The sequence below is a fragment of the Myotis yumanensis genome, unplaced genomic scaffold, assembly GCF_028538775.1.
Source record: "Myotis yumanensis isolate MYYU_CA2020_CCGP unplaced genomic scaffold, mMyoYum1.0.hap1 SCAF_1, whole genome shotgun sequence".
NCBI lineage: Eukaryota > Metazoa > Chordata > Mammalia > Chiroptera > Vespertilionidae > Myotis > Myotis yumanensis.
Genome location: NW_027223752.1, coordinates 114,778,505 through 114,804,297, shown reverse-complemented (window position 1 = coordinate 114,804,297; position 25,793 = coordinate 114,778,505). Strand labels below are relative to the sequence as shown.

General features: G+C 43.6%; 1 protein-coding gene across 4 annotated transcripts in view; it reads right to left on the bottom strand.

Moving 5' to 3' along the window:
* The window catches only part of EDC3 (enhancer of mRNA decapping 3), a 94,911-nt gene extending 84,669 nt beyond the window's left edge, over window positions 1-10,242 (bottom strand). Inside the window, exons 1-2 of one of the 4 annotated variants that reach the window (XM_070430331.1) lie at window positions 10,116-10,242; window positions 2,823-2,955 (exon numbers count right to left, since the gene is read on the bottom strand). The gene's annotated coding sequence lies outside the window, so the exon portion shown is untranslated. Of the gene's footprint in view, window positions 1-2,822; window positions 2,956-10,051 lie in introns of all 4 variants that reach the window. The other 3 variants (XM_070430340.1, XM_070430348.1, XM_070430356.1) reach the window with 3 other exon arrangements.
* Window positions 10,243-25,793: the final 15,551 nt, after the last annotated feature.

Below are 25,793 nucleotides of genomic sequence, written 5' to 3'. Positions count from 1 at the left end.
ACAACCATTTACACATACCATCATATTGTGTAAGAAAGAACAGCAGAGATTGCATTTCTTGCATACTTACCATTTCAGGCATGAGCTAAAACGTTAGGGGCCATTCTTTCCTTCCAATCGCAAGACAACCCAATGAGGTAGCTATTTTACTATACTATTTTACAGATGGGGTATTTGCAACCCAGATATTATATTGGATATTTTACACACTTGTAACCAGAACAAAATGTTAGCTTCTTAGGCTCTGGCTGGGTGGCTCAGTTGGTTGGAACATTGTCCCGTACACCAAAACGTTGTGGGTTCTATTCCCGGTCAGGCACATACCTAGGTCCAGAGTTCAATCCCTGGTTGGGGGATGGGCAGGAGGCAACCAATCAATGTTTGTCTGTTTCTCTCTAAGAATTAATAAAAACATATCCTCAGGGAGGTTCTAAAAAAAAAAAAATCAGCTTCTTAGTACAAAGGCATATTTTCTATGTTGTACATACTACACCTTTCTTTTCTTTGCACATTCAGATAATTCCATTTTTCATTTATAAAAAATACAGCAATGATCAATTTCATTTAGTGCTTGTCTTAAATTATTGTCTTAGGATAGAGGCTCAATCAGTTCAAAGGTAAAATCACCTTTTGTAATATTACAATGTACCAGAGCAGAAAACTATTTTTTACAAACCAAATCATTCTCTGGATAGGTTTAGATAGTCATACCTTTCTTTTAGTATATATTTTTTATTGATTTCAGACAGGAAGGGAAAGGGAGAAAGAGATAGAAACATCAATAATGAGAATCACTGATGGCTGCCTGTTGCACGCCCCGCACCAGGGATCAAGCCCGCAACCCAGGCACGTGCCCTGACCGGCAATTGGACCATGACCTCCTGGTTCATGGGCTGACACTCAACCACTGAGCCACGCCCACCAGGCTAGATAGCCATACATATAAAATAATGGTACTGTAATATTTAAGAAGGTATTCCATATCATCTTGCCTCATCCCCAAATCACTCCACTAGAGACTACCTCCCAGGCAGTGAAGCACTTCAAGAAAACTTTCAGATTTATGATGGTAAAAAGATGGACCTGCTTTCTTCTTTATAGACACCCCAAAACAATGAGAAGAAAAAAAAACAAAAAGGTAAGCCATAGTCAAGGAGAAATAATCACAAAAGTTTCTGATCCAGGGAATGTATCAAAAATATGTAAGGAAAATTTAGCCCAGCCGGCGTGGCTCAGTGGTTGAGTGTTGACCTATGAACCAGGAACTCATTCCCAGTCAGAGCACATGCCCGGGTTGCAGGCTCGATCTCCAGTGTGGGACATGCAGGAGGCAGCCTATCAATGATTCTCTCTTATCATTAATGTTTCTATTTCTTTCTCCCTCTCCCTTCCTCTCTGAAATCAATAAAAATAAGGGGAAAAAAAGAATATATAAGGAAAGCTTATAAATCATCAGCAATAAGAAAATGACACATTTTTTTAAAGCAAGCAAAGGAAGTTATCTGAATGGCCAAGAAACATATGAAAAGCTTTTCAACATCATTAATTATTAAGTAAATGCAAATTAAAACACCAGACAATCCAAATGTCCATGAGATGAATGGATAAACAAAATATGGCATATACATAGAATGGAATAATATAATTCAGTCTTAAAAAGGAAGATCTGGTATATGTTACAACATAGATAAACCTTTAAGACATTAAGTGAAATAAGCCAGACACTAAAGGACAAATTTAGTATGATTCCACTTATATGAGGTTCCTAGAGTAGTCAAACTCAGAGAGACAGAAAATATAATGGTGGCTGCCAAGGGCTGGGGGAGCAGGGCATGGGGAGTTCACTTAATGAGGACAGGGTTTCAGTTTGTGATAATGAAAAAGTTCTGAAGATGGATGGTGGTGATGGTTGCACAATGTGAATGTACTCAAACTGTAACAGTTAAATATGGTTAAAATGGTAAATTTTATAATAAAAAAAATTATCAAATCAGAAAAAACACACGCCATAAGATACCATTTTATAGCCACTACAATGACTTAAAATAAAAGGAACTGGCAGGTAATACCAAAAGTGTGTGACAATGTGGAGTAACTGGGACTCTCTTACAATGCTGATAACGTAAAATGATACAACCACTTTGGAAAATAATTTGGCAGTTTCTTGTAATATGAAACACACTCCCATGACCCAAAATTTCATTCCTAGGATCTATCCAAGAGAAATGAAAACATATTCACAAAGACTTGTACATGAATGTACATAAAGGGGTAGGCAAAAGCAGGTTTATAGTTGTGAATATGTGCAGAGTTTAATCTTGTACTATTTATTTGTATTACAACTGTAAACCTAGTTGTAAACCACCACAATCTCATGATTGCGTATGTCCCCTAACTGGTCTCTCTACTACTCCTGCCCCTCCTTCTATTCTTTCTCTGCACAGCAACCAGAGCAAATTTTCAAATGTAAATCAGTTGTCATGATCTTGCTTAGCAACTGTACTAGTAATCAAGACAACCTTCTTTTCCATAAAACTACCATCCCTACATGATCTGATTTCTGCTAACCTCACACAGCTTCATCTCTCACCATTCCCTTTCCACTGTCCTGCAGACACACTGGTCTTCCTACTGTTCCTCAAACATGTTAAGCTTGTTCCTTCCCTCCAGAACGTTGCACCAGGTAGTCTCAGAACACACTTTCCCCAACTCTGTGAATGGCTAGTTCTATCTTGTCTTTCGGGTATCTGCTAAAATGTTACCATCCCAAAGAGGCTTTCCTGGATACCCAATCTATTCCCCAACACTCGCAAGCATCTTACCTTCTGTTTGAGCTCAGAATAAATCACCCATATGAATTATCTTATTTGTTTGTTTATGTTGTGTCACCCCACTAGACTGTAAGCTCCATGAAGGCAAGGAACCTTGACTGTCTTGTTCAGTCAAAAAGAATGCCTAGAATAGAAACGGAACTCAATAAATAATCAATGAATGAATTAGACATAATAAATCTGACAGAAGTTAATCACTCAAAGTCTAGAGTACCTAAATATTTGTATCTAAATGCCTGGCTGGCCCTAGCCAGTTTGGCTCAGTGACTAGAGTGTTGGCCTACAGACTGAAGGGTCCTGGGTTCGATTCCGGCCAAGGGCATAGGCCTGGGTTGTAGGCTCAATCTCCAGTGCAGGAGGCAGCCGATCAGTGACTCTCTCTCATCATTGATGTTTCTATCACTCTCTCCCTCTCCCCTTCCTCTATGAAATCAATAAAAATATATTTTTTAAAAATGCCTGGCTGTTTTTTTGGAAATGGTTCTAAAAATACAATTATCCTTTAAGCATACTCTATGCAAAATCCTATGTAAGATATGACATCTAACAGTGCCCTAGACACAGAAGTCAGGAAATAGCAGATGAGTATATGAGTATATATGTAACTTACAATATTAAGTATAAAATGAAACACTGGCTTAGTGTTTTCCATGAAAAATAAAAAATAGAGTAGCATTTCAAGCGGTTTCAAATATTAATTTCAGAAATATATCTATATAAAATATAAAAAAGGAAAAATAACAAAAAAGCATACAAAGAAGCAAAAAAGCACTCCTGTGGTAATCAAAAATATAAAAACCTAAAGACAAACTCAGGTAGTTCTCTAGTGATCTAACTGAGCAAGTATCACAAAACTATCCTGACAGAACAGAAATAAAAGAAGCAATGCATTAGCAGGCTCATCCATAAGACTTTTTTTTTCACATTTTATTATAGAAAATTTCAAACTACAAAAATGTAGGTAGAACAGCATAATAAACCTTCACATATCCATCACTGAGTTGCAACAATTATCAATATATCTATAAAAATTTAATAAATCAGGTAAATTTGCCATACAACACAATTTCCACAACACTGATGACAGTAAATGAAACAAAATACACATATGTACTTCAGGCTTATTTTCCCCAGCCTGATCAGCCTTTGTCTACTTAATGTAACAAAAGTATGAATTTCTTTTCTGATCATTTATGGCCATCATGATGATTCTATTCTGATGCTTATTTTAGACTAGAGGCCCAGTGCACAAAATTTGTGGGCGGGTACAGTCTCTAGGCCTGGCCTGCGATCAGGGCCATCTTCCCTGGCTGCCCACAGCTGGCCCCACCCCCTGCTGCCACCCACCCCCAGTTCCCCTTTCGCCATTGGGTGCTCGGTGCCTGACAGCCGGGGTAAGGGACTGAGAGGTTGGCTGTTCCTGCCCACTCGCAGGCCCCGCCCATGCTGTGGGTTGCCCTGTGTGTGGGGCAACCAGTGGGGATGGGGGCCTTGGTCTGGCACCACCCACATCTCCCGCCAGTGGTTCCCAATTCCCATCAGGCAATCAGAGCCTGCCGGCTGGGAAAAGAACCAAGAGTGGTCAGTGAGCCTCATAGTGACTGGTCCAGCAGTCGTTATGATCATTCTGCCTTTAGAGTCAATTTGCATATTTCCCTTTTATTATATAGGATAGATGCAGAATGAAAAGCTACAGTAAGAATTTTTAAAATACCAGAAATTAATCAAATGTGAAAAGACTTTTACTTCTTTTTTTGTTGTTGTTGTTAATCCTCATCCGAGGATATCTTTTTCCATTAATTTTTAGGGAGGGAGAGAGGGAGGGAGGGAGGGAGGGACATTGATGTGAGACAGACACATGGATTGGTTGCCTCCCCCACATGTCCTGACCCAGGCTGGTGATTTAACCTGCAACCCAGGGACTTGCCCCTGACTTGGAATCGAACCTGCAACCCTTCCGAGGATGGGCTGACACTCTAACCACTGAGCATATGCAAGCAAGAGAATCAATTTCCACACTACTTTTCATAAACTTGATCTGCCTAGATAATTGAATTATCAATAAAAGATTTTTAACCATAACATTTATTACTTCAGGACAGGGATCAGAAAAGTACAGTGCATGGGCCAAATCTTGCTCACTACCAATAAAGTTTTATGGGAACACAACCATGCTCAGCTGTTTGCTTGTTGTCTGTGGCTGTTTTTTGCACTACAATGAAAAAGTTGAACAGTTATGACAAAAGCTACACGGCTCACAAAGCCTACCATCTGGACCTTTACAGAAGTTTGCTGACTTCTGCTTTAAGACAAAATTTTGTGAAAATGGATGGATACAAGTTCAAAAAGAAAAATGAAAAAAATATGAAATGGACCAATTCCCAGAATGATACAAATTACCAAAAGTGAGTTAAGAATAAAAGAAAATGTGGATAGACCTATATCAAGTAAAGAAATTGATTTAGTAATTAAAAATCTACCCATAAAAGTCCTTTCCCAGGGACTTCATTGGTAAATACTATCAGACATATAGAAAGAAATAATTGACAAACTCTTTCAGAGAATATAAAAGGAAGGAACATTTCCCAACTAATTTACCATGGTAGTACAGTTGATCTTGAACAATGAGGGAGTTAGGAGCAGTCTAAAATCTCTGAACTTTTGATTCCCCAAAAACTTAACACTGTCCCTTGGTAGCCACAGGGGATTGGTTCGAGGACACTCTCACATCCACGAGGATACCAAAATCTACCAATGCTCAAGTCCCTTAAATAAAATGGCATAAACAATGCATACAGTTGACCTATATCGATAGATTCCCAACTGAGAATTGAAAATAGTTTTCAATCCACACTTGATTGAATCTATGGAGGCAGAAACCCAGGTATATGGAGGCCAATTTATAGAAAAAACACATGGCTCAGTGGTTGAGCGTTGACCTATGAACCTGGCAGTCACAGTTCAATTCCCGGTCAGGGCACATGCATGGGTTGCGGGCTAGATCTCCAGTAATGCATCGGCGTGCAGGAGGCAGCCGATCTATGATTCTCTCTCATTATTGATGTTTCTCTCTCTCTCTCTCTCTCTCTCTCTCTCTCTCCTCCCTTCCTCTCTGAAATCAATAAAAGTATATTTAAAAAAGAAAAAAATTCGGGTATAAGTGGTCCACGAAGTTCAAACCTATATTGTTCAAGGGTCAACTGTATCACTCTGATAACTAAAGCCAAACAAAGACATCAAAAGAAAACCTCATATCAATATCCCTCATGAACACACACAAAAATTCTTAACAAAATATTAATAAACTAGAGGCCCAATGCATGAAATTCGTGCAAGAGTAGGCCTTCATTCCCCTGCTGCCAGCACCGACTTCCCTCTAGCACCCAGGACCCGGGCTTCCCTCGCAGCCCCAGCTTCATCCAGAAGGATGTCCGGAAGGACATCTGGTCTAATTAGCATATTACACTTTTATTATTATAGATTGAATTCAGCAACATATAAAAAGTATTATACACCATGATTAAGTGGGGTTCATTACAGAAACACAAGACTGGCTTAACATCTGAAAATCAAGCACAGTAATATAATATACCATTTATATATATCTTAGAGCAGCGGTTCTCAACCTGTGAGTCACGACCCTTTGGGGGTTGAACGACCCTTTCACAGGGGTCGCCTAAGACCATCAGAAAACACATATATAATTACATATTGTCTTTGTGATTAATCACTATGCTTTAATTATGTTCAATTTGTAACAATGAAACTGGGGGTCACCACAACATGAGGAACTGTATTAAAGGGTCGAGGCATTAGGAAGGTTGAGAACCACTGTCTTAGAAGGTTTTAAAAATATGTTTTTATTGATTTCAGAGAAGAAGGGAGAGGGAGAGAGATAGAAACATCAATGATGAGAGAGAATCATGATTGGCTGCCTCCTGCATACCCCTTACTGGGGATCAAGACTGCAACCCAGACATGTGCCCTGAGAATTGAACTGTGACCTCCTGGTTCATGGGTGGATTGATGCTCAACCACTGAGCCATACCAGCTGGGCTCTTAGAGGGTTTTTAATGTAATAAAGTTTATTTGTATATTTTAACACATTGCGTACCGCATAGAAATCTCTAAGACATACGCCAGGGACTGCACGTTTTTGGGCAAAGTGCACGTTATTTAAATCATCGTAATGCACTTTAGGTGTTGTTTTTCAATAATTATAACATTTTTATTTACGAAAACAATTAAACAATTAAAGTTCCTAGTACTTTTTTAACGTATGGTACTGCGTAAAACATTTTCCTCTATGAAGAGGGACCAAACAAAATTTACATAAGTATCTAGATTCGCTCCTTTTTCCATGGGCATGAAAAACAAGAACACTCGTGAGCGGTCCTTAACAGATGGCGCGTGAAACACGAGAAAACTCCTGAGCGGTACGAAATGTGTTAAAAACATCAAATTGTTATTTTATTTAGCTTTGTATTATTTTTACAAAGTCAACATTTACAATATAAGAAATTACATCCTTAACTTTGTATTGTTGTTAATCCTAACCTGAGGATATTTTTTCTATTGATTTTTAGAGAGAGTGGAAGGAGGGAGGGAGGGGGAGAGGAAGAGAGAGAGAGAAACATTGCAAGTGCCCAGATGGGGACTGGGATCAAACCTGCAACCCAAAGACGTCCCCTTAACCAGGAATTGAACCAGCAGCCCTTAGGTGCATGGGCTAACACTCCAACCCAGAGCATATCCTTAACTTTTAAAAATTAAATGTTTAGCCCTAGCAGGTTTGGCTCAGTGGATAGAGCCTCGGCCTGAGGACTGAAGGGTCCCAGGTTCGATTGCGGTCAAAGGCACAAGCTCAGGATGCAGGCTCAATCCTCAGTAGTGGGCATGCAGGAGGTAGCCCACCAATGATTCTCTTCCTTGATGTTTCTAACTCTCTCTCCATCTCCCTTCCTCTCTGAAATCAATAAAAAAAATTTTTTTAAATTAAATGTTTAAACTACTTAAGTTTATGATGAAAAATTTCAGATGCCAACTTAAAAGTAAGAGATTTCCCAATGTTTTAGAAACTTTCAAGCAAAAATATTTTAAGACCACACTGACCTTGAATATGTATGAAATGATGATGGGAAAAAGAATCACTCATGCCAAAGCAACTTCACCATCTCAGACAACCAATAAAAAAATTCCTTTTTATAATTTGACAAATTCCAATTCCTTTTAATGTCTAACCTCACAATTAATTTATTCTTGTAGAGTACTAAGACCTAAGCCTAAAATTCCTGGTGTGAGCCAACCAGTGCTGGGGTCAAGTGATGCAACAACCTTCCTTGATCTTACATTTTCCTAATGCAATCTAATACTTCAGGTCACATCAGTTCTTCTCACAGGCTAACCATACCACTGACTCAGATGACTGAGACTCCACATCTTTTTATACATGAGCCCCTCCTAGGTCACATCTCTCCCGTCATTAACTGGTATAACTGAATTTTTGGGACTCCAAGTGGAATTCCTCCCATTTATAAGATCCTTCCATTCCATTAAGTTGCACTGGGCAAATCTTGAGATTAGCCAGATGATACTTCATCAAGGCCACATATTTGCTAAGCATACCTTTCAGATAAGACTATAAAGACATTCTGTGTATAAAGAAAGTGACAGAGTCTCAACTCAGATCATCAGATCCCAGCAGTCTTGTATCCATAAATCAAACCCTCAAAACATAGGTACTCAAAGTCATGGCTCCATCTACTTTTACCACAATCTGGCAAATTCCCCCATCTCACCCATCATGCCATCATAAAAGACTTAAATGCCTTGCTAAAATTGACACTATCACTATGGATATTATATCCACTTTGAGCTACCAATTTGGATGTCCTGTCCTGTTGATCTGAATTTATAAGAATTCTAGTAACCTGGCTACTCTGGCTGAGAACAACAGAAAAATTACACATTTTCCACTCTGAATTAACTACAGAATCTCAGGAATCACGAAGAACTTAAACATTTTCTAGTCCAATGTTTTTCAAACTATAGGTTTTAGCAATCAGTCAATTTAGTGAGTTGCAATCAACTTTTTTTTCTTTCAATGAAATAATGTCCAAGTGCATCATATGTAGAAAGGGTAAATTTTTATGTTGTGTGTGTGTGTGTGTACACACTGTTTATGCATGCAGGGGACATACTGAGTCATGATGTAATATGTATCTAGCTGTGGGTCACAGTCAAAGGAGATATTGTTTGAGAGACATTGCTAGTCCCAAAGCCCTACCCTCACAAGGAAGCTCCAACAAAATAGTCTTGGTAATCAAAAGTTGTTGTTTGTAACCATCTTCACAGAAAAACCAACAAATAGGAATTTTGTGCTTAGTACACCTAATCTGCTATTCATTAAAAAAAAGACTAGACTCATTCGGGGGTTTCCAGTTGAAATAGGGACCTGCTCAGAAGACTGTCATTTATGCTTTGATGAGATTAAGACCAATTATACAGACCGCAGGATGAAATCACTTTAGCCAATGGCTACGAAAGAGAACAAAACTATTCTGGGTCTTCAGCTCCTCTTCTGATACCAGGGGAGAGGATTGTTATGATTCCAGCTAGCTCTGGAATTGGGAGATTTATTGAAAACTAACTGGCCAAGCAGGCGAGGACAATGCCTCCCACACAGCAAAATATTTTAACCACTTATAAGTCAATTATTGTTAAAGTCAATCAATATCACACAAAGAGCACTGATAATAAGAAGTTCAGCCTTACTCCAACAGCAGGAAAGAATAATGGGGAAGTTCCCAGGATTCAGCAGAAACTGGCCCTGCAGGTATCATTAGTTTCTCAGTCACCTCTCCCTTCCAGACCCCAGTTCATCTCTGTCCTCAAGCCATCAGCCATGGATGTGGCACTCGCTCTCTTCCCGGCCACCCTACTCGGCTGTGCAAAAGGAAACTGAGGCACAAAGCAATGAGTGGGCGAGCTGCAGCAGCCATCAACAAGGCTAACCAAGCGCCCAGGCCGCTTAAAGCTGCACACCCACTCCATTCCCAAACTGCTTAGAATCCCGCGGTCCTTGGCCTCCACCTTAAACCACGCCCCCGAGGCCACCCCTAGTACCTGGCCCTCTGCGCGCCGGACGCGGCCTCGAGCACGTGCCCGTCTCTATAAAAGTCTAGGAAGCCTGGAATCTCGAAGCCTTAAAGCAAACCCACCTGGCAACCCCGGAAGCCCTCTCCCACGAGCGCCCACAAACCAGCCGCCGCCCCTTGCTCCCACCTCCAAGCCGTCAGGTCCGCGCCTCCTCGGCACACCACGCCAATCAGCCCAAACTCGAGGAGGAACCCACAGACCGAGGGGCTGCTGCAACCCACCCCCACAGGCGCGGCCGCCGGAAGTGCCTGCGTATCCACGCCACCGTCGTGAGGTCACTTCCTGTGGGACGCCTTGGAAACGAGGGCGGGCGGTTAGGGGCGGGGCGCCGGGAAATTGAAGAGCTTGGGAGCCCGCGGGAGGGCCGGTGTTGCTCGCCCCGCCTGCTTATGTCGGCTGGAGACCTGCTTGGCTGGGGTCCTACCCCCATCCCGGCCCGGATGCCCGGGGGACTACGCTCTTTCTGGAAGACTTGGTGACAAGCTCCCGCTTTCCCTCTAACCCCCTTTGTGCTAATCTCCGAGCAAGAGCAGAGAATTTGGGGACGAGGAGTTGTGACGTGAGCCCCATCTTTGGGGCAGCCGTGGGACGCAATAAGTAGGCCCCGGGATGGATTAAAGGAAACTAGAAGTCCCTTTGTGGTTGATCAGAATTTATCACCTTTGGCCCATTTGGGGATTAGTGTCAGCCGATCTGTGCGTGATTGTCCCCCCTCCCCCCGCATCCGCCCCCAGTACTAGTTAGTTGCACGAGAAAATGCCTCTCCTCCCCCCCCATACCCCCCCCCCCCCCCGCCGTGGCATTTTATTTTGGTAGTCTTGATTTTTATGAAACGTAAGTGTTTAGGGCCAACACTAAATATAATGAGGAATTGTAGAACTTAGAATTTAGAAGGTCATCTTAAAGTCTGATACCTGGTTTGAGAACCACTGCTTGAGCAGGCAGCACTGGGTAGGGTAGTGGTTTCAAAACTGGTTCTTCGAAATCAGTTGAGGAACTTTATAAAATTTTCACTTTCCAAAAAAAAAAAAAAAAAAATTTTTCACTTTCCAAGGACTCTCCCTTCCCCTCCCTCATCACCAGAGATTCAGTTTTAGTAGGACTGTAGAGACCTTGGCATCTATTATGCTAAAGGTTCCTTCTAGTTTGGGATCCACTGGTGTATAGGCCGTAGGGTTGAGTCCTGAGTTCAATTTATTTATTACAAACAAGCTATGCAATTCGAGACAAACCTAAGATAATAGCTAACCAAGTTGCTGTGGAGTTAAGTGAGATAATGTGTACCTGAACATGGTTGATATTCCCAAATGATTGGTCATGGGTTGATGGTTCTTGGGGCTGGGTTATAGTATATAGGGCTTTATTATACTACTAGAGGCCCGATGCATGAAATTCGTGCAAGAGTAGGCCTTCCTTCCCCCTGCTGCTGGCACCAGCTTCCCTCTGGCACCCGGGACCTGGGCTTCCCTCTGGCCACCAGCAGGCACCCGGGACCCAGGCTTCCCTCGCAGCCCCGGCTTCGTCTGGAAGGTCGTCCACTTCTGACCAGTCTAATTAGCATATTATGCTTTTATTATTATAGATCATACTGTCTACTTTTGTGTATGTTCAAAAGCCACCATGATGAAGTTTTTAAATAACAAATATTTAAACACACTGGCCACTGTTCAGCTTTACCAAAGCCAATGCAGCCTCATTTGATATGTTAATATAGCTCAAATAATATTAGCTATGAAATGGTTAAAATAGGAACACATTGAGCTATGTAGCAGCCAGGGATAAGTTTAACATTACACTGAAAGTGTAGTAGTGTTTGTTTATGGCACATGTGTGAGGCATTCTGGAATCAAATTTAACAATGATTATTATAGTAAAATGTGACAGCAAATTATAACTTCAAATAAGCATAATTAGTAAGGAAAGTAAAAAAAAAGATTCATAGATTTCAAAGAGTACTTGTGGGGAAAAACAAAACAGCTAACTGGCTGAGATCTAATCTCAACAAAACCAAAAGTAGCCTTCCTGGTTTGATAAAATTAGCTCACTTTGGGAGCTTTGAGCAATTAATCAACAATAGAATAGTAGGCAGCTGCTATAAGTTAATGAATAGCTACTGACCTGGAAAGAAGAGTTTTTAAAAAGGTCACAGAACAATATGTACATTACAATCTCATTTTTGTGAAAACAAGCTACATATGTGATGTTCCCCAAACAAAAAAACTACATGTGTAAATGCATGGAGAAAAGTCTGAAAGGATAGATATCCTCTAAACTGTACTGTAGCTACCTAGGGGAGAGGTATGGAATGGGAGTATGGGAATAGGTGAAGAAGATTTTCACTTTTTACTATGTCATGAGCCACATAACATTTCAGTCAACGACAGACCACATAAACGATAGTGGCATACCATATAACCTAGGTGCGCAGTAGGTTTGTGGAAGTGCATTCTATGATCACACAATAATGAAATAGCCTAACAGCGCATTTCTCAGAACATTTCCTGTTGTTAAGCAGCACATGACTGCATATACTTCTGAATTGTTACAAAGATTATATATAATTAAAAATGTTTAAACACTTTTAAAATTGTTTAAAAGAGTTCTGAAATGGAGCTTCTTAGGAGCATTCCATCCACCCACTGCCCTAGGAAAAGTTAGCTCCCACTTCACCAAAAACAGAGCTGGCCATTCAGAATGGGGCATTGGTTACTTATGCAGAAAAGTGTGTTACAGCTATTAAAAATTATGATTTCATGTGTACTGTCAGTCAGTGGGGAAACCCATTTTAACAACTTGGATCCCAATCAGAGTTACTTCCCACTTACACCCACAAAAAAGGGGAGTTTGCAGCAATCCTTCCTGTACCTCAGCATGGTGAAGAATACAGAAGGGCAGAATTCAGGACTAGAGACAGGTCAGGACACTAAGAACTCAGATACCATTAGCAAGGCCAAATGCCCCCACAAAGAGAAAATTCCCAGCTTAAGAAGTGGAGCAGAATACCAGCATTCTACAGGCAGTATTAAAGAACAACAAAACCTCCTAATAGCAATACAGTCAGTACCTGTTTAAAAATTACTTAAAGTGAAGGTTGAGGAAAGGCATAAGTAACCCAAGACTGGCAATAAGGCCCTGCCATTAGGACATGACAATTCCAGGACATAATATCTTGGCATCCAGAAAAGGTTCCACAGAGCTTGGAAGAGGAGAAAACCAGGCTCAGCACAACAAAGGCATTTTTCATGGTCACACATATTTAAGGATTTTTATCAGCAAAAACTAGAAACTGATTTCAGAACTCCTTCTACCTTATAGTAATTGACACATAAATTGCTTATTAATTACATAAAAAAACAGTAATTAAAAAAAGTATATATAGCCCTGGCCGGTATGGCTTAGTTGGTGGAGCGTCCTCCCGTACACCAAAAGATAGCAGATTCGAATCCCCGTCAGGGCACATACCCAGATTGTGGGGCAACAGATCAATGTTCTCTCTCTCTCTCTCTCAAAAAAAAAAAAAAACAAAAAACAAAAAACAAAAAAACATGTCCCTGGGTCAGGATTTAAAAATATTTTTTAAAAAGTATATATAAATAGAATGTTCATTTCATATGTCTTTGATTCATTCAGTAAGCATTTATAGAGGGCCTGCCTTCTAGGTGTCATATTCTGTGCTGGGTACTAGGACAGGAATAAAGACAGAGTTTTTGCCTTCAAGGTGCTCGTATTCCAGAGGGAAAAACAGAATTACAACTAGCATGATACAAAAGCACCAAGTACTATAACAGCATATAAGAGGGGCCCCTAACAAGCAAGTGGGGGAAGGAGACATTAACGGGAGCACAGAGTTTTCTAGATGTGACATTTTGCTGAGGTTCAAAGGATAAAAATGGATTAGTTAGGTTAAATTAATTAGGTGAAAAAGGTTATTCCAGTAAAGGAAGAAGCGCATAGATAGCCAAGGAAATGTGGCTCAGTGTGGCCCATCCAGGGAAATACAAGTAATTCAACTGGATAAAGTATAAATGTAAAATGAGGAAGTGATGATAGATTGATCTAGAATGATAAGCAGGAACCAAATCCCAACGGGCTTTCTGGTTTCTAAGGAGCTTAGATTTATCCTAAAGGCAATGGGAAACAAATGAAAACTTTTTAAGCAAGAAACTGCTTATGGTGGGAGTAAGACCAGATGACAAATAATGACAATCCAAACTAAGGCAGACAGGTGAGGTTATGAAGTGAAGACAGGCATTATAAAGATGTTTATATTTTAATATTTTTATTGATTTCAGAGAGGAAGGGAGAGGGAGAGAAAGATAGAAACATCAATGATGAGAGAGAATCATTGATCGGCTGCCTCCTGCACGCCCCCTACTGGGGATCGAGCTCGCAACCCAGGCATATGCCCTTGACAGGATTCAAACCCGGAACCCTTCAGTCCATAGGTGTCAACGCTCTATCCACTGAGCCAAACCGGCGAAGGCTATAAAGATGCTTAGGAGATAGGATCAATTCCCCGATTTACAGCTAAGGCAAAAGATTGTTTGGTGGTGCTATTTACTCAAACATGGAACGAAGAGAATAAAGAAGTTGTGGGTAGGCAGTAATAGAGAAAGAAAAGGAGGTAGTTGTTAAATTCAGGTTTGCGTATGTGAGTTTAAGGTACCTGTGGGAGCAGTTAAAATCATTAGATTTGGAAACTTGGGGACATTGCCCTTGACCCCACACTTTAGATGGTCCCCACTCTGTTTCTCCTCAAGCCAAGCCTTCCTCTGTAGTGCTAGGGGGACATGACTTCCTAGAGCTCACACCCCCACTTTCAGACCTGCTCCATTTCTCATTCCTGGGATTACCAAATTCCCTCTCCAATGGCCCGGGGCCACTTTCAGCCCATAGACAAGCCTTTTCCCCAGGTCTTTCCTCCCTAAGGGTGAACTTCACTGCCATTGTACAACACTCCTAAGTCCAAGGAGTGACCAAAAAAGTGGCTGTTTGAGTGGAGTGTGGATGGAGTTTAGAAATTCACACATGTAGAACTAAAGCCCCTCACAGTATAAGGTAGAAAGGTGTAAAAAGAAAAGGGGGACAAGTCAGGTATCGCCGTGTGTACTCTTGTTCTGGCCGTGCTCATGTTAGGAATAGGCCTGATATTGGATATGTGGATCTGAAGGTCAGCAAAGAGATAGGAAATTTAGAAGTCATCAGTAACCAGGCTGTAATTAAAGTCCTAAAAGTGGGTGATATGGTCCAGGGATAGCAAGCAGCATGAGAAGAGTCAAAAGCCAAGAACAGAACATTTAAGGTATATACACCGAAAGAGAATGATTCCAAGGAAGTTGAGAAGCAACAGCCAGGAAAATAAGAAAACCCAGCCCTGGCTGGTGTGGCTTAGTTGGACGAGTGTCATCCCATGCACCAAGAGGTCACTGGTTCGATTCCTGGTCAGGGCACATGCCCAGGTTGTGGGCTTGATCCCCAGTAGGGGGTGTGTAGGAGGCAGCTAGCTGATCCATGTTTCTCTCTCAATGTTTCTCTCTTTCTCTCTCTTTCTCTCTCTCTCAAAATAAAGAAAAACATATTTAGAAAAAGAAAAGAAAACCCAGCAGTTGGTGAGACCCAGGAAGAAGAGAGGTTTTTTTTTTTTAATAACTTATTTTTCCATTGATTTTTAGAGAGTGGAGGAGACAGAAACATTGATTGGTTGCCTCAAGCCTGCAACCGAGGTACATGCCCTTGACCGGAATCAAACCCAGGACCCTTCAGTCGGTGGGCCAAGGCTCTATCCACCAAGCCAAACTGACTGGTTCAAAAGAGAGTTTCAAGAGATTAGTTGACATACTAAATACTGCAAAGAGCTTAAATCAGCGGAAGCCTGAATATGTCCATTAAACTTAGCAACTAAGAGGTCCCTAGTGATTTTGACAGGGGTTTAAAAGTGGAATAAAGGGCCAGGCTGGTGCAGCTTATTAACATAAAACATTCAAATCTGTAAAGAATTTTTGTGAGGCTAAACCGATTTGGCTCAGTGGATAGATGGTTGGCCTGCGGACTGAAAGGTCCCGGGTTCAATTCCGGTCAAGGGCATGTACCTTGGTTGCGGGCACATCCCCGGTAGGAGGTGTGCAGGAGGCAGCTGGTCGATGTTTCTCTCTCATCGATGTTTCTAACTCTCTATCCCTCTCCCTTCCTCTCTGTGAAAAATCAATAAAATATATTTTTTCAAAAATTCTCAAAAGCCTTCCTGAGCTTGGGTCTCAATTTAAAAAAAAAAAAAAAGAATTTTTGTGAGTTTATTTGAGCCAGTCTGTTGACAATGGCCGGGAAGCAGGATCTCAACGGATTGGGATATGCTCCAGAGAATGGCGGGTTACATCTATATTTATACATTGCAATCAAAGGAAGGGATGTAGGTGGTTACATGAAATCCATTGGTGATAGACCAGAGAGGTGGGAGAAAGCAAAGTGGGGGAAATCCCTGGGATTGGATAAAAAGTAAAATGATAGACACATACTTAGGTGGGTGCAGGAACAATTAACATGGTAACAATGAAGGAATTTGTGGTATCTGTCCTGGCACCCAGACACATTAGGTTGTGCCTCAAGGGGTCCAGAAAAAGGGAAGTTACAAGTTACCCAGACATTTCAAGGTTATTATAGATGCAAAAAGACAGATAGGCTCAGTTAAGGTAAAGGTTGACCTTGTCAGTGAAGATACCGGCCTAGGATATAACTACCCACTGAACTGCTTTCAGTTAAAGTTTAATTTCAGACCATCCTTTGTGGTTACTTTAGGTCTCTGAGTTTGCAAGACCACCATGCAGGCCTTCCCTGAGCTTGTCAGGTTAGCATGTGGCCCCTTTGGTCCACAAGCTTAGTGGCTGAGCATTGACTCTTGCACCAAGAGGTCACCAGTTTGATTCCTGGTCAGGGCACATTCCTGGGTTTTGGGCTCAATCCCCAATAGGGGGTGTGCAGGAGGTGGCTAGTCAATGTTTCTATCTCTCTTTTGCTCTCTATCCCTTCCTCTCTCTCTAAAAATCAATAAAAACATTTAAAAAAATAGTGGAGTAAAGGGGTCAGAGATCAAATGTCTGTATTGAGAGAATGGGAGTTCAGCATATGGAAGCAGTGAGTATAGACAACTTCAAGAAGATTGACTCTGAAGCTAAGAACTGAGATAGGCAATAGCTACAGAGACAGGCAGAATAAGGTAATAGTTCAGTGTCAGAATTTTCTGTTCACCAAATTCTCTTCCAGTCTTCATAAACTCCCAAGTTAGAGAACTCCACCAGGAATTACTGGTTAACTGAACTGGATGGACCCTACCTGACCCTGTAAGAAACATGCCTCTGATTTATCTTCATAGAAAAGAAACAGCATGTGGCCATGCCATTACTGAATTCCCCCAGAGCAAACAGGATGTGGGGGGTGGGGAGAGGGTATGAGCTGTACACGTGGCTGATAGCACATGTCCTAGGAAGATTCCCCTAGACCCGTGGTCGGCAAACCGCGGCTTGCGAGCCACATGTGGCTCTTTGGCCCCTTCAATGTGGCTCTTGCACAAAATACCACGTGCGGGCGCACACGTACAGTGCCATTGAAACTTCGTGGCCCATGTGCAGAAGTCGGTATTTTGTGGAAGAGCTGGTATCCCCGGCCGCCTGCGCCGCGTCTCCAGTCGCCAGACCGACCGACACCTCCCACTTCCGAACCACTTCTTCAAAATAGACTCGCCCAGGCCAAAAACTGACTTCTGCGCATGGGCCACGAAGTTTCAATCACACTGTACGTGCCCGCCCGCACGTGGTATTTTGTGGAAGAGCCACACTCAAAGGGCCAAAGAGCCACATGTGGCTCGTGAGCGGCGGTTTGCTGACCACTGACCTAGGTGATCTATTAGGAAATAGGTGACCAAATAGTACTAAGCCAATGAGGAACTAGAGGAGGGTCTAAATAAATAGTTTATGTTCCCTGCCTCACGTGTGTTCCTTTGGGTGCCCGCTCTCAAGAGTGTTATTTAAAGTCTCATTTTTGCCATGTTTCTATTTCCTAGTCCATCATTTGAAATTTGGACAGGTGAGCCATTTCTCATAACCCTAGAGTCAAGTTTCTGGGAACCACTGCAGGTAAGTGAGCACTCACTTGCCTCCCAATGTGCTAAGGGGGAATTTTTTAAAAACAAGACTTGCTTCTGTTTTCATGTACTATAGGCCACACCAACAGTCTCTAACAAGGACATAAACCATTAGAAAATTGGACAAATTATTAAGTCAAAAACAATGAAGAACTAATTTATAGTCCTTGACAGTACATATAATAGAGTTCCAGAATGACAGAACTGAAAGGAATCTTAGAAATTATCTACTTTACTGCCCATTAATATAGGTGAAGGTTTAGCAAGTTAACGGTGGATCCAACATTGGGATTTGGGTCTCCATTACTTACATGTAGGGGGAACATATGTCCCAGTTTGCCCAGTTCATGCCCAGTACTCTGTCATAATGATTAGTATCCCCCCGTTTACTCTCAAATATGTTCTGGTTTAGACAATAAATTCTAAGTCACCCTACTTATATGGTATAGGTTTCGGGGATAAGCAAGCTCTAAATTAATAGTTATTTGACATAAGATTATCTTTCTTTTATGTGATCTCATTTTTACTTAGGGGTATTAACCTGTTACATGTCATTTTATAAGTGAGGTAATGTACATGAAATCAGATCCCACACTATAAAATGCTATATAAAGGTTAGGATTTTTAAAAGGATAATAACCTTAATTTCGCCCATGATTACAAAATTTAAAAATGCTCATTTTAGAGCCTTGGAAATTTCAGAAAAAATTTGAAAGAAAAATCATCAGTAATCTCAAATCTCAGAAATAATGACAACTGTTAACATTTTGGAATGCAGCCTTACTGAAAATTTCCCACACATAAATACATGATACTAGAGGCCTGGTGCACGAAATTCATGCATGGGGGATGTTCCCTCAGCCCGGCCTACACCCTCTCCAATCCCGGATCCCTTGGGGGATGTCCCCTGCGGGATTGGGCCTAAATTGGCAGTCGGACATCCCTCTTGCAATCCAGGACCTCTGGCTCCTAACTGCTCACCTGCCTGCCTGCCTGATTGCCCCTAACCACTCTGCCTGCCTGCCTGCCTGCCTGATCGCCCCCTAACCACTCTGCCTGCCTGCCTGATCACTCCTAACCCCTCTGCCTGCCTGCCTGATTGCCCCTAACCACCTCTGCCTGCCTGCCTGCCTGCCTGATCGCCCCTAACTGCCTCTGCCTGCCTGCCTGATTGCCTCTAACCCCCTCTGCCTGCCTGCCTGATCGCCCCTAACTGCCTCTGCCTGCCTGCCTGATCGCCTCTAGCCCCCTCTGCCTACCTGCCTGATTGCCCCTAACCCCTCTGCCTGTCGGCCTGATCGCCCCTAACTGCTTTGGTTCAGCCCCCACCACCATGGCTTTGTTTGGAAGGACATCCAGAAGACATCCAGTGTATCCGATCTAATTAGCATATTACCCTCTTATCAGTATAGATTATATTATATATTTAGTATTGTACCATGCTTTTTTACTCAAAGCCTATTGTATTTTTCCATGCCATTAAAGTTTTTCAGTCATAATCATTTTTATAATCACTAAGAAATTAGGAAAACAGATGAAATAGTAACCTTGGTGGGTCCAAGTAGTGTGAACAGCAGGAGAAACAGCCAACTAGGCAGCCCAGCTTCACAAAGGCTGGGGAGGGGAGTGTGGCCCACAGACACTGGCTGGCACCCTCCTCCACAATGCCAAGAGGAAGTTCAGCTCAGCTGAGAAGGAGGAGTTCAAGAGCCATCAGGGAGGTTGTCAGCTAAACCTGCTCCTTCAAAAGTGGAAACAAAGCCAAAAAAGGCAGTAGGAGAGGATAAACCTACAGAGGCAAACAAAAAGGAAAAGAGGAGCAAAGGAAAAACAGGTTGAAGTGGCCAGCCAGGACACTAAAGATGTATCTGCAGAGAATGGAGAAATTAAAAACTGTTAGGTCTGATCAAATAATTGAATCAACACCCCCTTCCCTGGGAACTGTCCTTTAGACCACGTTACAACCAACATTCCCTTTTGCTTAGACCACATTTCACTTGCTAAGACTACATTCTACTTGCTAAGACCATTATCTTTCCCCTCAGGACCTGCCCAGAGAATTCTCCACCCAGAGAAAGCCTGCCTAGAGTCCTTTAAAATCTCTGACTCTCTGTCCCTGGGTGCTGGCACCGTTTTGGGGCTCAGCCCATCTGGTTTTCCAGATGACCTAATAAATTCATAATTCTTTACCCCTTTTCGCCTTGTGCGTTCCTCCTTCAGTGACCCTAACAAAAATGAGGAGAGTTCAGATTCTGATGAAGCAGGAGAGAAAGAAGCCAAGTCTGATTCATAGCATATACCATGTCTTACTGGTGGTCCCTGTTTCCCTTCTTGTACAGTTCAGAGGAATATTTTTTTATCAACTACTTTGTAAATGCAAGTTTTTTAGTAGCTCTAGAAACATATTTAAGAAGGAGGGAATTCCACCTCATCCCCTTTTTTTTAAGTGTAAATGCTTTTTTTAAGAAGTGAAATCATTTGCTGATTGGTTATCTTTTTGGTACAACCAGGAAATAGTGGTATACTGAAGATGGGAGGCTTTTATTGGGTGTCAGTTTAACATCCCAATGATGGGGCAGTTTTTATATCTCATTATTATCGGTGGGGAGCTCTCTGTTTCCTCATGGGATGCCAGGGGATGTGGGTGTTAGGGTTGCCGAAGGAGGAATGCACGAGGCCAAAGTGGTAAGGGATTATAAATTTATTAAGTCATCCGGAGACCAGATGGGCTGAGCCCCAAAATGGCACCAGCACCCAGGGACAGGGAGTCAGAGATTCTAAAGGACTCTAGGCGGGCTTTTTCTGGGTGGAGCACTCTTGGGGCACGTCCAGATCCTGGAAAGGTCTGCAGGGGAGAGATAATGGTCTTAGCAAGTGGAATGTAGTCTTAGCAAGTGGAATGTGTTCTAAGCGGAGTGGAATGTCCATTGTGAAGTGGATTCAATTATTTGATCAGACCTAACAGTGGGTTTCTTGCAATGTCACAAAAAATAATTTTCTGAGACTGGCACAGGAGGATGAGATATTGTAGAAAACTTTATTTCTGTGGAATTACACCCCTGAGTTCCCAAGGTCCCATTTCCCTCTGGACTATTGTAGAAGAAGTCCCATTTTGCTTTCAACAGAGCTAGGATTAACGCCATTGCCCAGAGTTTCCATTCCATGTTGGGGCACAGTCCAATCTAGCATCAGGCTAGCTTAGTTTGTTTCCAGCTGCAGCCCATCACTCCATTGTGTGTGGGGTCTTCATGATCCTGGGTCATGTAGCTTCTAGGAACACAGGCAAATGCAAGAGAGCCACAAGAACCAAAATAGTGAACTCCTTTGTCTGAGAGATTATGTACTCCCAAATTTTCATGGGCTTTCAGTAGGCCAATCCGTGGTTACCCAGGCTAGACTGGCCTCTTCCCTATGTCACCCCTGCTTCACTGTGCGTGCATCCATCTCGCCTTTGTTTGGACCCCAGCCTCCAGTGGTTTGCAGGAAATAGACTGGTGGTTCCTTGGGGAGTGTGAAACTGTAGCTTCCTGGATGGCCATGCTTATAATGTCTGGCCGCCTTTTTTGCTCCTTTCCCGTTATTAATAGCTGGCTAATTACAGTGATAACACTATAGTACAAAGCATGCTAAGTGGCAATTTGGAATCAATTGTGCATTTAATGTCTTGAATATTTTATTTTTTTTAAATAGATTTTATTGATTTTTTTACAGAGAGGAAGGGAGAGGGATAGAGAGTTAGAAACATTGATGAGAGAGAAACATCGATCAGCTGCCTCCTGCACGTCCCCTACTGGGGATGTGCCCGCAACCAAGGTATATGCCCTTGACCGGAATCGAAGCCAGGACCCTTCAGTCCACAGGCCGATGCTCTATCCACTGAGCCAAACATTTTAAATTACTTGTATTCCCATGTTTTTGGTAGAATTGTTTCCTAAAGAAAACTACTTGATCTTGGCTCTCCCTGTTAGAATTCTGCACACTCTGTAACATCTTTGGTGTTCAGTATTCCTAGTTACTTTGTTAAATGTGCTGTGAAAATTGAAAATCTGATTATGTAGTGTATATGATATTAAATTGTGAATTCATGGAACTTCAATGTAACAGCATTATCAACATTTGAATATATTGGTACTCTATTGTTACCAGAGAAATTAGGGGATCCAATTTCCCCGACATTAGTAAGCATGGGGTGGTGCTTACAATATCTTCAGAAAAAGAATTTTCTAAGGTTCATACAGGAGAATGAGATGTGGTAAAAGGCTTTATTTGCATGGAGTTATATTTCTTGAGTTGTAAAGTCCCATGTCCCTTAAACCAGTCCTGAAAAGGGGGCAGCTGTGGATTCAGCAAAGCCAAAAAACAAAGCCAGTGTCCAGAGTTTCTTTTCCATGTTGCATCTGGGTCCAATTTAGCATTAAATAATTAAGGTTCATTAGTTCAGCCCTGGCCGGTGTTGCTCAGTGGTTAGAGTGTCAGCCTACACACCAAAGGGTGGAGGGTTTGATTCCTAGTCAAGGGCATGTACCTGTGTTGTAGGTTCGACACCCACCTCCCTGGTGTGGGGTGGGTGCCTGTGGGAGGCAAACAATCAATGTGTCTCTCATATTGATGTTTCCACCTCTCTCTCTCCCCATCCCTCCCTTCCTTTCACTCTCTCTAAAAAAAACCAAAAAACAATGTAAATAATATTCTCGGGTGAGGATTAAAAAAAGTCCACTAGTCCATTATGTGGGTCCCACATGACTGTGAGCCATTTGGGAGCAGGAGAGCACACCCCCTGCAACAGGAGAACGAGGAGGCCTGTGAGCCAGAGAGCCAAGAGAGGAAACTCCTTTTGTCTAGGAGTTTAAATATTCAGGTTTGAAGCCCTCACAGTGGCCACAGCTATTCTGGGCAATTACCTGTTCCCAGGAGTGATTGACAGGTAAGCACCTTCCCACATTACCCAGACCTTACTGCCTTTGTCCAATTCCTTCCTCCACTGATCAGCAGGAAACTGACTTGGAGAGTGTTAACTGCAACTTCCTGTCAAAGCTGTGTAAATGGCATGCCTATATTATCTAGTCTTCCCTTTACTCTTTTCCTGTTAAATAGTAACCAGGTTATTATAACAGTATCACTGTTAGGGGCAGAAATAGAATATTGGGGACCAGCTACAATTATAAGAAACTAGAGGTCCGGTGCACGAAATTCGTGCATGGGTCTCTCAGCCCGGCCTGCACCCTCTCTCAATCTGGGACCCCTTGGGGGATATCCAACTCCATTGAGGCCTGATTGGGCCTAAACCGGCAGTCAGACATCCCTCTCGAAATCTGGGACAGCTGGCTCCTAACCGCTCACCTGCCTGCCTACCTGATCACCCCTAACCATTCTGCCTGCCTGCCTCATTGCTCCTAACCACTCTCCTGCCTGCCTCATCACCCCTAATGGCTCGCCTGCCTGCCTGCCTGATTGCCCCTAACTGCACACCTGCCTGATCACCCCTAACCACCTCTGCCTGCCTGATCTCCCCTAACCACTCTGCCTGCCTGCCTGATCGCCCCTAACTGCTCGCCTGCCTGCCTAATTACCCCTAACCGCCTCCGCCTGCCTGCCTGCCTGATCACCTCTAACCACTCTGCCTGCCTGCCTGCCTGATCGCCCCTAACTGCTTGCCTGCCTACCTGATCACCCCTAACCACCTCTACCTCAGCCCCCGCCATGGCAGCTTTGTCCAGAAGGACGTCCAGAATGACATCTGAAAGGTCGTTTGGCTGTCTGGTCTAATCAGCATATTACACTTTTATTATTATAGACTAGAGGCCTGGTGCACAAAAATTTGTGCACTCGGGGGGAAAGGGGGTCCCTCAGCCCTGCCTGTGCCCTCTCGCAGTCTGGGACCCCTCGGGAGATAACGACCTGCTGGCTTAGGCCTGCTCCCGGGTGGCAGAGGGCAGGCCCAATCCCTGGATGCAGCCCCTGGTCGGGCTCAGAGCATGGCCGATTGGGGAGTTGGGGTGCCGCCCCCTGTCATGCACAGAGCAGGGCGGATGGGGAGGTTGCGATGCCACCCTCAGTCATGCTCAGGGTAGGGCCGATTGGGGGGTTGGGGCACCGCCCTCTGTCACACTCAAGGTAGGGTCGATAGGGAAGTTGCGGCGCCACCCCCTGCCACGCACAGAGCAGGACCCATCAAGGGTTTGGGGAGCTCCCCCTTGTCATGCACAGAGCAGGGTCAATCAGGGGTTTTGGGAGCTCCCCCCTGTCATGCACAGAGTAGGGCCAATAGGGGAGCTGGGGCACCGCCCCCTGTCACATACAGAGCAGGGCCCGTGGGGGGGGGGGGGGTGTAGTTGAGGCGCCACACCCTGTCACACTCAGGGCAGGGCCGATGGGGAGGTATGGCTCTACCCCGTCTCACATAGAGCAGGGCCCGTGGGGGGGTTGGGGCGCCGCCACTGTCACACACAGAGCCGCAGGGCAATCAGGGCGTTTGGGCGTTGCCCCTTGATCCGGGTCCCAGACCACAGACAGCCTTGCCTGCTGCCGCCTGCCTTCAGTATGCAAATTAGCCGCCATCTTGTTGCTTCAGGGTGGGGGTCCCCACTGGGGTGCCTGGCAAGTCTGGGTGAGGGGCTGAGGGCTGTTTTCAGGCTGGCGGGCGACTGGAGCTCCAAACCTCTCCTTTTTTTCTTTTTTTTTTTATTCTGGCATTTATTTACCTTCTATGGCTGTCACTGGAGCTGAGAGCCGGCTTTCTCTCTGAGGCTCCGCTGAAAGCAGGTTTCTGGCCTTTGTTTTCTGTAGTTGAAACAATGTTGCAACTCCAGCTCTGAGATCCCAGCTGACTGACAGGAGGTTTCTGGAGTTTTGTTTATCTTCTATAAATGTTACTATGTTTCCAACTGAAGCTCAGAGGCCGGCTAGTGAGGCGGGGAACTTTGGAGTCCACAGCAAGCAAGCCTCCTGTTCGCTTCCAGCTGCCTGGCTGCCGGCCGCCATCTTGGCTGACAGTTAATTTGCATAAGGATACGCTGATTAGCCAATGGGAAGGGTAGCGGTCGTACGCCAATTACCATGTTTCTCTTTTATTAGTGTAGATTATTATAGACTAGAGACCTGGTGCACAAAAATTTGTGCACTCGGGGGGGGGAGGGGAGGTCCCTCAGCCCGGCCTGTGCCTTCTCGCAGTCTGGGACCCCTCGGGGGATGACCACCTGCTGGCTTAGACCCGCTCCCTGGGGGATTGGGCCTAAGCTGGCAGTCAGACATCCCTCTGGCAGCTGGGAGCCCTCGGGGGATGTCTAGCGGGGAGCAGGCCTAAGCTGCACTTGGACATCCTTAGCGCTGCTGAGGAGGCAGGAGAGGCTCCCACCACCACCGCTGTACTGGCAGCCATCAGCCTGGCTTGTGGCTGAGCAGAGCTCCCCCTGTGGGAGCACACTGACCACCAGGGGGCATCTCCTGCATTGAGCGTCTGCCCCCTGGTGGTCAGTGTGTGTCATAGTGACCAGTGATTCCCAGTCGCTCTGCTGTTAGGGTCAATTTGCATATTACCCTTTTATTATATAGGATACTAATCATGCTCTGTTAACCATGATGGTTCTGTTCTGGTTAGAAAGAGCACATCCTAACCTTGCTGGGAGTTATACACCCTGGGACATGGGAGCTAATATTGGAATGCAGTCCAT